Below are 16,701 nucleotides of genomic sequence, written 5' to 3' on the forward strand. Positions count from 1 at the left end.
GAGCCAAATACAATATCATCCACATAAATCTTAACAAGTATACTAGAGCCATTAACATTTCTAAAGAAAAGAGTTTTGTCAACGGTACCTCTTGTGAAATGATTTTCTAAAAGGAACTTTGACAAAGTATCATACCAGGCTCTAGGTGCTTGCTTCAATCCATAAAGTGCTTTCAAAAGATAGTAAACAGAATCTAGAAAGTTGGGGTCTTTAAAACCTGGAGGTTGAATGACATAGAATTCCTCCTCAAAATCTCCATTCAGAAATGTACTTTTAAGATCCATTTGATAGACTTTGAAATTGGCATGGGCTGCATAGGCTAGAAAGATTCCGATTGCTTCAAGTCTTGCAACTGGAGCAAATATTTCATCAAATTCTATTCCTTCTTGTTGACAGTAGCCCTTAGCAACCAATATAGCTTTATTCCTTATGACTATGCAATTTTCATCCATCTTGTTTCTCTATACCCATTTGGTGTCAATAGAATTCTTGCCTTTAGGTTTGGGTACCAGCTTCCATACTTTATTCCTTTCAAATTGGTTTAGCTTTTCCTGCATAGTTAAAACCCAATTAGGATCCATCAAAGTTTCTTCTACCTTATTTGAATCTTCCTGTGACAGAAAGATTCTATATAGACATTTATCTTGAGTTGATTTCCTTGTTTGCACTCTAGATGTTGCATCATCAATGATCAGTTCAAATGGGTGATCTCTTGTTCATTTCTTTTGAGGTGGTAGATTAGATCTATATGAAGAGGTCTCATTGTTTTCTTGATGTGTGACTGAGTTTTGATTAAAAGAAACTCCCCTTAGTTTGTAGATCTATGACTTGAAGTTGGGGTCCTTTTTGTTTGTGATCTAAAATGACTTTCAACTCCTACTGATGGATCAATGAATGCTAAATTTTCCCTTTTGACAGATTATGCAGTTTGTCTGTCAACGGATGATATGCCATATCTTTCAACGGATGTTTCACTTTGTCTTTCAACAGATGCTGCACTTTGTCTTTCGACGGATGTAGAATTCTGGGCTTCATTTGTTGCTGATTTTTCTGTATTTTCCTTAGAAATTGTTTCATGATCACTTTCATTATCACTATCATCACAGTTCATCTCAACATTGTCAAATTTGAGGCTTTCATGGAAACCTTTATCTTGTAGTCCTTCAATTTTCTTATCATCAAACACAACCTCATTTTAGAATTCTTGAACTCCGTTCCATTGTCACTCCTTATTCTTCTTACTTTGAGATCAGGATCATTGTTGACTTGCCTTATATGATTGATAATAATTTCACTAGCTTCATCTTTAGATCCAAGAAAATATGTCCATGAGAACTTTAAAAAATCATCGACAAGCACTAGACAATACTTCTTCTTTGAGATTGACAATACATTGATTGGTCCAAACAAATCCATGTGCAATAATTTTAGAGGTTCATCAATTGTTGATTCAAGCTTTCTTTTGAATGATGCTTTTACTTGTTTTCCCTTTTGACAAGCACCATACATTCCATCTTTTGAGAACTCAACTTGAGGATTACCTGTAACAAGGTTTTTCCTGACCAATTCATTCATGGACATGAAGTTTAAATGAGAAGGTTCATGTGCCATAGCCAACTTTCATCTTGACTTGATTTGAGGGAAAGACAGGTAATAAAATCTGTATTTGTTGAGTTGGAATTATCTAGGTACACATTTCCCTTCCTCACTCCAGTAAGGACCATTTTGTTATTTTTCTTGCAGATAACCACATAGGCTTCAGTTATGAAAGTAATAGAGTTGCCTTTATCACATAGTTGACTGGCACTTAAAAGGTTGTGTTTGAATCCAACAACTAGAGAAACTGCTTCAACGACGTCATTCTCTCTTGAAATTAAGGCATATCCCATAGTATATCCTTTGTTGTCATCTCCAAAGATAGAATCTCCAGTCATGTGTTTTGAGAAGGGTAGAATCTTCAGTCATGTGCTTTGAGCAACCATTGTTTAGATACCATAGATTCTTTCTATTTCCCTGCATACATCAAAACCAAATCAAGTTGATTTTGGTACATAAGTTTCCTTGGGTCCGGCCTTGTTAGCCTTTTTATTAAGCTTCTTAGTCTTTCCATCATTAGACTTAGGTGATTATGAATTAACCTTTATATTAAGAGTATGACTTTGAAACCCTTGATCAGTTATACAATAATTAGACACTTTAGGATTAACATGGTATGACAAAGATTGTACAAACATGTTATTCCAGTAAGGCATACTAAATGGCATTTGGGGCATATTAAATGTAGCATAATAAGGATTGTGTGCAAATGACATATTAGCATAATGTGAAGATTGGTTTTGTGCAGGCATAACAGGCAAAACATGCATGGGTGATATGAGCATGCTAGGAAAAGATGGAGGTACACACATGGGTGCTTGTATCAAAAACTTAAAATTAGTAAATAAATGATTATGTAATATCCCATATTTTCAGATATTATTATTATTATTATTTGGAATTATTTATGTGATTCTATGTGAATTTTGGTGAATTATCTGATAACTGGAATTGATGGTTGGGTGTTTATATGTGATATTATTTGAGTATTTTAATTTTTATATGTCCAGAATAAAATATAGATAATTGTGATATTTTTCTGGTAATTTTTGGACTGTTAGATGATTTTATAATAATTTATGGATTTATTAATTATTTTATAAAAATTTCGATACGATAAGCATTTTAATAGATCAACAAAACCCGTATTCTCGAGAGACGGGATATTTTTACATTATTTTCGTATATGGTGTTTTATAAAAAAACTCGGTTTTGATAATTATCCAATTTTGGTATTAAATTGTATCGTTTTTATAGTTACTTAGCGGCTAAGTAATCTATTTTAGATCATTTTATAGTTACTTAGCGGCTAAGCAACTAATTTGACGATCCAGAACGATCCAATATTGCATAAATATAAATAGCCTATTTCTTATTTCATTTATTCCGTTTATTCATTTGCAACCAGTTAAAATACCGTAAATACAGAGAAAACCCTAGAAACCGATACGTTCCTGAGAATCAATCGTGCGAACGAAGGCGTTATCGAACTCCGATTTGGGCGTGCAGCATATCAAAACGAAGCTCTCGAAATCTTCTTTCTGAATCAATCATCCGTTTTTACCCAGAAATCAAGGTATTTTTCTAATTTAATTATTTAAATTCGAATTAAATATGAATTAAAATATGAATTTTGTTCTTGATGTTGTTTGTGTGCTTTGATGGCATAATCATATAGATAATTTCTTCCTGGTCATTTTGGTATATTATATGATGAATTTGGAGTTCAATAACATATAGAAAATTTAGTTTGATTCTGGAATTCAAAAATTAGGGTTGATAGAGTTTGAATGTTCTAAATTGAAATTGGGCGTTTTTGAATCTAGGGTTATCTGGTTGTTTTGATGATTGGGATAGCTTCCTATAATGATTTGCAATTGATTCATGTAATCAATCATATCAAACGATTCTTAGAAGTGCCAAATCGAATTATTGAAATTTTTGTTCTTCATTTTTTTCTTTTCGATTTTCTGAATCATACATGTTTTGATTATTATTTTTGATGATATGAACTAATTATACATGTCTTAAGCTTCGTTTTAAGATGTTAATTGTTGAATTTGGTTCAGTAAATAGTAAAATCGCGTTTCGCCGGAATTTACTCGAGTTCTTGATTGTTTCGATTGGAGTAATCGATTCTGATTAGTGTTGAATGATTTTGAGGTTGCTGGAGGATTTGTCGAGCGAAAATGAGTCAAAAACAGGATGAATCGAGTGATTTAGACCAAAGACCGAGGCTTCGTCGAACGTTAAAGTCGCCGGCCGTTTTCTGGAATTTCCAGAATCCGGCGGCAAATTCTTCGAATTCCGGCCACCGCCGTAGTCCGGTCGGCCCTCATGCCGCCTGTTGATCCCTCGGGGAAGACAACCCCACCCCAATTTGTGTTTATGCAGAAATTTTATATAAAAAAAATATGATTGTAATTCTAGAAAATTTGTTTTAATTCAAAATTTTATTTCGCTAATTATCTTAAATAATTAGGTGAGTTATTTTAATTTCTGAAAATTGTTTTCTGTTATTTCAAAATCAAAATTAGATTTGTATTTATAAAAGTTTTAAAAATGATATTCTGTTTATTTTATTTTTAGAAAATTGTTTTTAATTATTTTAAAATTTCAAAAATCAATATGTAATTCTGAAAATTATTTTTAATTTAAAAATAAATCTTAGTTATTTATTTAATTAATTTTAGTTGATAATGAATTATTTAATTAGTCAATTAATTTAAATATTGATTGATTAATTAATTTAATTAGTTATAAATTAATTTTAGTTGATTTAATAATTAGATTTAATTATTTATTTTTGATTTAAAAATTCCGAAAAATAGTTTCGAGCTTTAAAATATTATTTTAAATTATTTTCCTAGCTCGATAATTCTTATAAAATTATTTTCGAGTGTTCGAGCTCTATTATTTGATTATTAAATGATTCAGAGTCCAATTTTTATTTTTAAAAATGTTCAAAAATTCATAATAAATCAACCGTTCGTCTGTTTAATACGAAAAGAACGCCTCTAGACTCAGAAAAATATTCCGCTTTTATTAAAAATACTTTCGAAACCCAAATCATTTTGTTTCGAAAGGTCGCTTGTTTAACGAATCATTCTGAGTCAATTTTGATCGATAAATCATATTTTGACCCGATTTCAGTTTTAAACGTACCGAGTGGACCCTTTGGATGAACCGAGTTATGTGTTATATGGATTATGTGATACGTGAGTTATGTGTTTACGTGTTATGTGATTTATGTGTATATGTGGATCAAGAGTCCTGTGTTTGTCTATTATATTTATGTGTGGGCTATTGTATTGGTAGACGATAGGCTTTTGACGCACAGTTCGTTGAGTGATTATCATTTAGACGATTAAAGTTGTATCTTTTAATTATTGATGCGGATTATTCGAGTTGATCAGGATAAGACATTGGATAAAGAATGGGATGGAATGGTATTAGATGTCTGGCTTCTAGCAATCGCAGGAGCAGCACATCAGTAAAGTGTTGAAAAGAAGGACGGTGACGTTTTGAGACACAATGTCAGAATAGATGTGTCTTTGCGAGGGTGACTAACTGCTAAATCTCAAAGGCAAGTATCCCTATCATCACTTATTGTTCAAGTGATATTTATTTTGAATCCTATTATGCAAATATTGTTTTCCCTATTCTCAATTCAGAATAGATAAATGTTTTACATATCACTGAATTAAATAATTCTATTTATGCAAATACTCATCTGCTATTCTATGTCCAGAATATTTAAGTGTTTTTACGTATCCAATTATCGGATTTATAAATATTTTGGATTTTGAGAAAGATAATTTGGTTGCGAATATTCCTACCCACGTAAATGGGGGAATAAAATTCTTTCGGGTGTCAATTATTATGACCCCTTTTTCAATAAAAGGTTTTAAGATTGGATTATAATTGAGTAAGTGAGCGGCACGGACGGTCCAGCGGAGGGCTATTTCTAAGTGCCATATGGAATATTATGACACAATTTTTGCCACAGGCAGGTATATTGCCTTTTGTTTGAGTACTAGTGTTTTTGGGGTCACGTTTCTACGAATCATGACCTTGTGCTAACACACGGGCTGATCAGCATGTGATAGTACGTCCATCGGAGAATGATCCTAATCTAAATTATCATATCATTTTTGATATTCATAGAATAAATGATTTATCAACTGATTCTGTTTTGGATTAAAAGTGAATTGCGGTTTTAATTCAGATTCTGATTTATGCTAATACTTATGTTGTTAAATATCAAAGGTGGTATTAGTATAGATGATTGATGTTGACTTCAGTATGGGATGTTGTGAGCATCAAAGTTCGTATTGATATCTAATTTGATATGACAGCAAAATAAGTATTAATTTCAAGAGTTCGGTTTTGAGTAAAGTTTATGATTCAATCCATAATCATTGTTTCATGTTATTGTGGTTTACGATATTTCCGTAAACACTGTTCTACGAGTTTTATTCTCGTCAAGATTCAAAGTATTGCTGAAACATTTCGCTCAAAAATATCAAAATAGTTTTGAATACAATTAAGGAATCAATTCTAGGGTTCCTCAACTAAAATTTTATGATTCAGGAATTATGACTTTAAATGTTCTGCTCTAATGCAGATGTCGGTTTTATATCAAAAGACCCTATATATGTCATAATGATCTTGATGAGCATTTCTTTCGCTCATACTTGCCTGTTTTCAAATTTAACCTCCAGTGAGGATTAACTTGCGTTGTTTAGCTGCATAATTCGAGGAAGCAAAGAAGAAGCTTTTGGAAGGTGGTTGGTCCAGGGTTTGCGAACTAGTGTAAGTTTTATTGTATAAAGTTGTTTATATTATATTATATTATAATTGTGTTATTTTATAGTTGGGCCTAGTATACTTCTCTTCGAAGTTATACTAGGGGGTTTAGCTTTTAGTTTGGAAATTGATGAAAAGAGTTTTAAAGAAAATGGAAAAATTATTTATGAAATTTGGATATCTTGTTTCTAGAACTGTAACCTTAAAAGATCTTGGATTAGTTTGGGGTCATAAATGATAAATATCTTCCGCTGGCATTTGTTTATTGATTAAACAGGTTGATTTGGATTGAGGTTTCATAGTGACGACCAAATCCTCTAACCCCAGATTTGGGGGCGTTTGTTAGGGCGAAATCACGCACTAATATTCACGCAAGTATACGCGTTCGCAAGTAATATAGAATACTTTCTAGTTCGTTCCCTCAGAGACTCAGACTAATTTATTGTCTAATTTAACTCACTCACCAATGTATGATTACTTCTCAATGTTAAGATAATAACACTTAAAATTATTGATTAAATATTAACTATAATTAACTACTTAATTAACCACTTAACTAACACTTCAATTTATTAATAATAAAACACTCATGAGATCACAACTTCATTATTACTTCCTTCTATAGCCATAGTTATTACCTTTAGCATGTGACAGTGATGATATTAATCGAATAACACAAAACTGATAAAAGCCAACTTTCATTGTACTAATACCATTCTACCAAACATCCACAATTAAGATAGAAATTGAATAGTCATCAATTATGTTGAGTTCCTATATGTCTACAGAAATTGACAACACAACGATTTAAGCACAAGTTATTCCTTTTGATTACATAGGCCAAATAAAACTGTTAGAGTTACCCACTAATCATGCACAACGTACATGAACCTATGCTAGCATGGCAAGTTCTAAATCTCAAGATCCACCATCGCTTCACAAGAGATTAACACCCTATCTTATATGTTCGCGACACACATAAGACGAATACGCACAACCAATACTAGATATCATGCAATCATCACACACTAAAGTATTAAACAATTAACTAAAGAATTCCATAGTAAATCCGTTGCAACCCCATGATCACGATTAGCCCATAATAGAACTTATCGCCATCATGGGTTCATATGAAATCATGATAAACGAACACAAGAAAATAACAACTAAACTAATTATATTAAAACAGAGTACGTCACAAGAGTAAATAAGTCAAAGCAAGAAAACTAGCATCCAACGTTACAACGAAACAAGAATCACAAGAATATATGCTTCCTCTTCGTTGCTGTGTGCTAAATCGGTCTTCTTCCTTATCTCCTTCGCTTCTTGCAAAACACAATCTAAAACATAATCCCCCCTTAATACTCTGTGAAAAATGTCTCAAATCTACTTATATAATAGTCCCATAAAACTCAGATTACATAGAAGTTGGAAGCCAAACAGAAGTAGAAGTCTAAAACAATATATTATTTTCCCCGACCCTGCGCGGCCGCTCAGCATTTCTGCGCGGGCGCGCAAGGCTGCTGCGCGGCCGCTCAGCATTGCTGCGCGGGCGCGCAGGACCCTACTGGAAAATTTCCAGGTTTGCTCCGTTTCTTCGCCGTAATCTGCCCGTTCTTTTCCTTTCACAATGGTGAACACATGCCAAGGCTTATTCTTGATGATTCCTCCTCCGAAATGCAACTAATACCCTGAAATGCATAAACACTAGAAAAACGCATCAAATACACAAAATACTTGATTTCAAGACACCAATTTAAGCCATTTTAAGACGTTCTAAGTGGTATAAAATGCCACTTATCACACCCCCAAACTTAAATCGATGCTTGTCCTCAAGCGTCACAGACTCAAAAACAAATAAAAATATGCATGAATGCAATCTATATGAAAATGCAACGATCCCCCTTACTACAATTAACCAACCAAATTGTCACGTCTCAACGAATGCAATTAGACACTAAAGATCAAGAAACTCATGCAAACGGACATACCGCCAGAAACGTGGTGTGTGCAAATGCTTAACAGATATGCTTCGGAACTAGACCAATTACTATGACTAGACTATCCTCAAGGCAATCCTACGATTATACAAAGAATAAAAATTCTAGGCACAAAGTGATATACAACACTACAAGAACTTTGGAGCTTACTACGGAATCGTGCTTTTTATTTACAACGCAAATGCTTATTTGACCGTGCAATGAGTGAGGTCCACAAAAGACTTATACAATGGTATCCATGTAACGAGCGTTAGGTTAGTGGATCCCAGACTCTAAAAGCCTTAGGTCACTAGGCACAAAGTCCCCTAAGAACTTAATAACTCGAATACCAAAGAGCCCACTCTTGATCAATTACGCAATTTTTTTATTTTTTTTTAACTCTGAGCAAGTGCGTTTCGCTCCATCTTGCTCAACCCTAGACTACTCGCATAACATGCGAGCCGGCTACTAGCCATTTGACGCCTAGCCACAACTAGCAACAAATTCCATTTTTACTCCATTTTTTTTTCTTTTTCATGCCTTTACCACTAAGAACCTATTATCAAATTCTAAGCATAATAAATAGATTATCCTCGAAAATAATCAGATCATAACAACAATCTAGTCCTTCAGCATTCTCTAAGACTTAGTGACAATATAAGTGCTTCTAGCATGCATATCAACCTACACAACTTAATATCACTTTAATGCTATCACTACACTCGCATCAATATCATAATTCAGTCGATAAATCATTGCAAAAGGGATCATGGTATATGCATGAGCTATATGATATGACAACAAATAAAGCTATATAAAAAAACTATATGGCAAAAATTATGCAACTATATGAACTAACTATCATGAATATGCAACTATATGACACACACAAAATATTCCTTAACTACCACCCCCAAACTTAAAATCTTCACTGTCCCCAGTGAAGGTAGTAGAAAGGAACACAGGGTATACCTACTCGGAGTCATCATCATCATCACCCTCAGTGGGTGGAGTATCAGGTGGCGGGTATGCAGAGTCCTCACCAAAAACTGGCCACTGGATATCAGCTCCAAGGCCTCGAAAAGCAGTCCCTAATGCAAGGGTGAGCTCCTGAGCAAACCTGCTCTGCGTCTCATACATGGCATCCATCCGCCGTGAAAGCCTCCTATACTGGGCATCACCCATCCCAGCACCCTCCTGAGCTCTCGAAGAACTAGCCTCACCACGCCCTGGCCTGGCCATAGTAGCACCTCGTGCTGGACACCCTCCTGGAAGACGATAACCCAGCCCATGCTCCTCAGGCTCACCACCGGTCCACTCCTGCATCCCATTCAGAGTGCCAGAATCTATAGGAGTTGCTGGCAACTGCAACTGCTCATGAGCCGGCCAGTTCACTCCTACTGCACGGCATAGCTTTGTAACCGTGGATGCATAAGGGATGTTCATATGCTTTGCTCCCCTCAAAAACTTCAGAATTCCTTGGTAGATAAACTCACCAAGGTCCACATAGTATTCCTCATTCAGAATTCCCCACAACAACTGTGCTCTCTCAACTGTGACCTCATGTGCATGTGAAGAAGGCAAAATATTAGCACATATAAATGCGTTCCATGCACGGGCATACCTGTTCATGGCGATCGCCGAAAAGTGACGATACTCATTATTGGCTGGACTGCGGTTCCAAACTGTGCCCGGTCGACAGAGAGTCGCACAAATCAAATCCAAGTCAAAATCCTCAGCAGTCTTTTCATTCCAGTTCTCCTCCTCCGACTTCCTCTCTCACTGTCCAATCACTCGGCGAATCGCCGCGGGATGATAATCAACCGTCAGCCCCCGAACTACAGAAAACCCATTTTTTTCAGCCTTCGCGTTCGCGTAGAACTCGCGAACAACACTCATCGGTACTGCTTCGGGTGACTCACAAAAAGCTATCCACCCCTTCTCTGCAATCATGGGCAACAACTCACCATCCCTCCCTGATGGTAAAAACCCCCTCTCCTTCAGAATCGGCTTCCCCAACAGCCTAGTGTACTCCTCCTCCGCGGCTCTGTCAGTTAACCGAGGCCTCGCAGCAGTACCCCTTGATGAATCAGCAGTAGGAACTGTGTTGCTGCTGTCAATAGTGCGTGCTCTCTTGGGTGCCATTGATTTGTGAATAAAAGTGTGTAAGAACTGATTTTTGATGTTTATGAGAGGGTTTAAGTGTAGGAAGTTGTGGGAGATATGTAGGATAGGTGTATGTATATATAGGTTGTGGAGTAGGTTAAATTAGATTAGGAGTGGGGTTGAGGGATAAAATCATGGGGTAATGGGAAAAGAATTCGTGGGTTTATGGGCTGTAATGGGTTTTTGTGTTTTTGTTTTTTTTTTTCTGAACTGTAAAAAAAAAATTCTGGAACTCGACCCCTGCGCGGCCGCTCAGCATTTCTGCGCGGGCACGCAGAAAGCTGCGCGGCCGCTCAGCATAGCTGCGCGGGCGCGCAGAGGGTCTCTGGAAATTTTTTTTTTCAGCCCCTGTTTTCTGATTTTTTTGTGTTTTTGGATAGGTTATTAACTTCTAAGGGTTCCTGTAACAACAATTCATGGGTTGCCTCCCACGCAGCGCTTCTTTTTCGTCATTAGCTTGACGTTCCGTTCCTTTCTCACGTAGTCAACAAAATGGCACTAACCACCTCTCGGTTTGCCATGTCCCCATAGTAGTGCTTCAACCGCTGACCGTTAACCTTGAATGCTTGGTCCGAATCATTCTCAAAAATTTCCACCGCTCCATGTGGAAACACAGTTTTGACAATAAAAGGTCCAGACCACCTTGATTTCAACTTCCCAGGAAAAAGTCGGAGCCAAGAGTTGAATAACAGAACTTGTTGCCCTGGCACAAATAACTTAGGATGTAGCTTCCTATCGTGCCACCTTTTCACCTTTTCCTTATACATTTTGTTATTCTCGTACGCTTGAAGTCGAAATTCATCAAGTTCATTAAGCTGAAGCATTCTTTTCTTACCAGCTGCATCTAAATCCAGGTTCAATTTCTTCAATGCCCAGTAGGCCTTATGCTCAAGCTCCGCCGGTAGATGACATCCCTTACCGTACACCAACTGAAACGGTGACATCCCAAGTGGAGTTTTGTATGCTGTTCTGTAAGCCCAAACAGCTTCATCGAGCTTTAAAGACCAATCCTTCCTTGATGGACAAACAACCTTCTCTAGAATGCGCTTTATCTCTCTGTTAGACACTTCCGCTTGACCATTTGTTTGCGGATGATAGGCAGTAGCTACTCGATGATTCACATTATAACGCTGCATCATGGAAGTGAACTTACGGTTGCAAAAATGCGATCCTTCATCACTTATGATTACCCGAGGTGTTCCAAACCTTGTGAAAATTTGCTTATGAAGAAAATTTAGCACTGCCTTTGCATCATTTGTCGGTAAAGCTTTAACTTCGACCCATTTTGAGACATAATCGACTGCCAGCAAAATGTACTGATTATTGCAAGACGAGATAAAAGGCCCCATGAAATCGATTCCCCATACATCAAAGACCTCGACTTCAAGCATCACATTTAATGGCATCTCATCCTTCCTTGACAAATTTCCCACTCTTTGGCAACGATCACACCTTAAAATAAACTGATGAGCATCCTTGAACAAGGTGGGCCAGAAAAAACCTGCTTGCAGAATACGAGCTGCCGTTTTCTCACCTCCATAGTATCCACCATAAACCGTGGAATGGCAGTCTCGTAATATCCCCTCCGTCTCACAGAACGGGATACATCTCCTGATGATCTGGTCAGCTCCATGTCTAAACAAATATGGTTCATCCCACATATACCACTTCACCTCATGCAGAAACTTCTTCTTTTGCGCGGATGTCAAATTGGGAGGCATTATATTGCTGACAAGATAGTTTACAATATCTGCAAACCATGGTTCTTCCTCCTGAATTGCAAACAACTGCTCATCCGGAAAAGATTCATTGATTAACGTCCTATCTTGTGAAGTAGAATCGGGATTCTCCAACCTAGAGAGATGGTCAGCTACTTGATTCTCGGTACCTTTTCTATCTTTGATCTCTAACTCAAATTCCTGAAGTAAAAGCACCCAACGAATGAGTCTCGGCTTCGAATCCTTCTTAGAAACCAGATAGCGAATAGCTGCATGATCAGTGAATACTGTCACTTTCGTACCAAGCAGATAAGATCGAAATTTCTCAAAGCCAAATACTATAGCCAAAAGCTCCTTCTCAGTAGTGGTGTAGTTCAATTGGGCCCCATTTAAAATCTTACTCGCATAGTAGACCACATGGAAGAGATTTTTCTTGCGCTGTCCCAGAACTGCACCTACCGCATAGTCACTCGCATCACACATCATCTCAAACGGTTCTGTCCAATCTGGTGCTGTAATAACTGGTGCCATGATCAAACTCTCCTTGAGAGTCTCGAATGCTGCCAAACATTCATCATCAAATTTGAAAGGCACATCTTTCTCAAGTAAATTGCACAGCGGCTTAGATATCTTTGAAAAGTCCTTGATGAATCGCCGATAAAAACCCGCATGACCGAGAAAACTACGGATTCCTTTCACTGAATTAGGCGGGGGAAGATTTTCAATGACTCCCACCTTGGCCTTGTCCACCTCCAGACCTTTGCTAGAGACCTTATGCCCAAGGATAATGCCTTCACGCACCATAAAATGACATTTCTCCCAATTAAGCACCAAATTAGTTTCCATACATCTTTTGAGTACGGCGCGCAGATTATTCAAGCATTCATCATATGAGTGTCCAAAGACGGAGAAGTCATCCATGAACACTTCGACGTTATTTCCAATCATGTCAGAGAATATAGCCATCATACATCTCTGAAAGGTGGCCGGGGCGCCACATAACCCAAACGAAACTCTACGAAAAGCAAATATGCCAAATGGACAAGTGAAGGTAGTCTTTTCCTGATCCTCTGGTGCAATACAAATCTGATTATACCCGGAATACCCATCCAGAAGACAAAAATACTCATGTCCCGCCAATCTGTCAAGCATTTGATCAATGAATGGGAGAGGGAAGTGATCCTTTCTTGTGGCTTTGTTCAATTTTCTATAATCCATGCATACTCTCCATCCTGTAACTGTTCGAGTAGGGATGAGCTCATTCTTTTCATTTGCGACCACAGTGATACCTCCCTTCTTAGGAACACATTGTACAGGGCTCACCTACGAGCTGTCAGAAATAGGATAAATGATGCCTGCATCTAGCCATTTCAGAATTTCTTTCTTCACCACCTCCTTCATGATTGGGTTCAGTCTTCGCTGTTGTTCCACAGTTTGCTTACTACCTTCCTCTAACAGAATTTTATGCATACAATATGAGGGACTTATCCCCTTGATGTCTGCTATAGTCCATCCTATAGCCGATTTGAATTCTCTCAAAATCCTTAAGAGCTTGTCTTCCTCACTACCTGAAAGGTCAGCTGAAATAATAACAGGTAACGTAGATGAATCACCTAAAAAGGCATACCTCAAGTGTTCAGGTAATGGTTTGAGCTCTAAGGTAGGCGCTTCCTCTATTGATGGTTTGAGCTTCCCTTCAGCGTTCTTGAGGTCAGAAGTACCAAGAGATTCAAATGGTATATCTAGCTTTCGCTTCCAGGGAGAAGCATTCAGATATTGTAATTGCTCGTTGCTATCTTCATCATCACTGTCAAATTCCCCCACTAAGGCCTTTTCCAATGCATCAGACATTAGCATGTGATCGAGTTCTGAAGTAACCGCAGAATCAATCACATCCACTTTTAAGCACTCCTCATCTTCTGTAGGGAATTTCATTGCCTTGAATATGTTGAAGGTCACATCCTGATCTTGAACCCGCATAGTAAGTTCTCCTTTTTGCACATCTATCAAGGTACGGCCAGTCACCAAGAAAGGCCTCCCCAAGATTATGGGAATCTTTTTATCTTCCTCAAAATCCAGAATAACAAAATCAGCAGGAAAGAAGAGCTTATCCGCCTTGACGAGCACATCCTCAACTATGCCCCTTGGGTAAGTAATGGAACGGTCCGCCAATTGTAGCGACATGTATGTGGGTTTTGGATCAGGTAGGTCCAGCTTTTTAAAGATCGACAACGGCATCAGATTAATGCTTGCTCCCAAATCACAAAGGCACTTGTCAAAAGTTAGATTGCCAATGGTTCAAGGAATGGTGAAGCTTCCTGGATCTTTCAGTTTTGGTGGTAACTTTTGTTGCAAAACCGCGCTGCATTCTTCCGTGAGAGCAACGGTTTCAAGGTCATCCAGTTTCACCTTCCTTGAAAGAATAGTCTTCATAAACTTCGCATAACTAGGCATTTGTTCCAGAGCCTCAGCGAAAGGTATATTGATGTGAAGTTTCTTGAACACCTCCAGAAACTTCCCGAACTGTCTATCCAGCTTTTGTTGCTGCAATCTCTTAGGAAAAGGTGGTGGAGGATAGAGCTGTTTCTCCCCTGTATTAGCCTCAGGCAGAGTGTGTTCAACAGTAGTCTTCCTTGGTTCCGCCGCTTTCTCCCTTTGCTTAGATTCTTCATCTCGAACTTCAGCTTCGACTTCTTTTGCCTTTTCAGCATCAGCTACTTTTCCAGACCTTAAGGTAATAGCCTTGACTTGCTCTTTAGCTTCCTTCCTGCCTGGTACTTCCGTGTCACTGGGAAGAGTGCCAGGTTGACGATTGAGCACTGCCTTGGCTAATTGACCGATTTGATTTTCTAAGGTCTTGATAGAAACCGCCTGACTCTTGCACAACAGCTTAAGTTCCTCAAAATCAGCACTAGTAGGTGTAGCTGCACTTCCCTGTTGAGGATATGATTGTCTTGTAGCATACTGCTGTGGTTGCTGGAATCCAGGTGGGTTAAACTGTTTACTCACTCCTTGCTGATATGGTGGCTGAATAGCATTCTGATTATTTCCCCAGCTGAAATTTGGATGATTTCTGTTGTTAGGATGATAGGTCGCTGGCACAGGCTGCTGTTGTCGCTGATAATTATTCACATACTGAACAGATTCGTTGACAAGAGAACACTGATCCGTAGCATGAGAACCTGCACAAAGCTCACAAACCATAGCTATTTGATTAACTCCATACGTAGCCAAAGAATCAACCTTCATTGATAGCGCTTAGAGCTGGGCTGCAATAGCGGTGGCTGCATCAACTTCCAGAATACCTGCTACCTTGCCTGATGTCATCCTCTGAGTTGGGTTTTGATGCTCATTTGCAGCCATCGTCTCAATAAGATTGTACGCCTCAGTATAGCTTTTAGCCCATAAGGCGCCTCCAGCTGCTGCATCGAGCATGGGCCGAGATTGAGCCCCCAAACCATTATAAAAACCAGTGATTACCATCCAATCCGGCATTCCATGATGTGGACATTTTCTCAACATTTCCTTGTAGCGTTCCCAAGCCTCGCACATAGATTCTGTAGGTTGCTGCGCAAACTGAGTAAGAGCACTCCTCATAGCAGCAATCTTTGCCATTGGATAAAACTTCACCAGAAACTTTTGCGCAAGATCTTGCCACGTAGTGATTGACCCAGCTGGTTCAGAATGTAACCAGTCTTTAGCCTTATCCCTCAGTGAGAATGGGAAAAGCCTCAACTTGATAGCCTCATCAGTCACGCCATTATACTTAAAAGTGCTGCAGATCTCGACAAAATTCCTTATGTGCATGTTGGGGTCTTCAGTTGCCGCTCCTCCAAAAGAAACAGAATTCTGCACCATCTGAATAGTGCCCGGCTTGATTTCAAAGGTGTTAGCTTGAATAGCCGGATGAAGGATGCTTGACTGAATGTCATCAATTTTAGGCCGAGAAAAATCCATAAGAGCTGGATCAGCTTGAACAATATGATCTCCCATGTTTACTGGTTTTTTCTGCTCAGTTCCTGAATCCGAATCCTCAAAATCTAACTTCTCCGGTGTATCAAGAACTTCGTCTTTCTCCTCAGCTGTATCTAAGGTCCTCTTGCGAGCACGAGAACGAGTTTGCATAAACGTTTGCTAAAGTACCTGAAACACAACCGAAAATAGTAATTAACTACTACGTCCTAATCACTGAGTCCTAATGACCAATGATGGTAAGTACATAAACTAAACAAATACGCCGAGTCCCCGGCAGCGGCGCCAAAAACTTGTTAGGGCGAAATCACGCACTAATATTCACGCAAGTATACGCGTTCGCAAGTAATATAGAATACTTTCTAGTTCGTTCCCTCAGAGACTTAGACTAATTTATTGTCTAATTTAACTCACTCACCAATGTATGATTACTTCTCAATGTTAAGATAATAACACTTAAA

At 38.1% G+C, this 16,701-nt stretch overlaps 1 non-coding gene across 1 annotated transcript; it reads left to right on the forward strand.

Annotated features, from left to right (window-relative positions):
• The first annotated feature begins 15,761 nt into the window (after positions 1–15,761).
• On the forward strand, positions 15,762–15,868 carry LOC141687859 (small nucleolar RNA R71). Its single transcript, XR_012561338.1, has one exon. It is a non-coding gene; the product is annotated as a small nucleolar RNA R71 (small nucleolar RNA).
• The last annotated feature ends 833 nt before the right edge of the window (positions 15,869–16,701 follow it).

The sequence above is a fragment of the Apium graveolens genome, chromosome 9 (genome assembly GCF_009905375.1).
Source record: "Apium graveolens cultivar Ventura chromosome 9, ASM990537v1, whole genome shotgun sequence".
NCBI lineage: Eukaryota > Viridiplantae > Streptophyta > Magnoliopsida > Apiales > Apiaceae > Apium > Apium graveolens.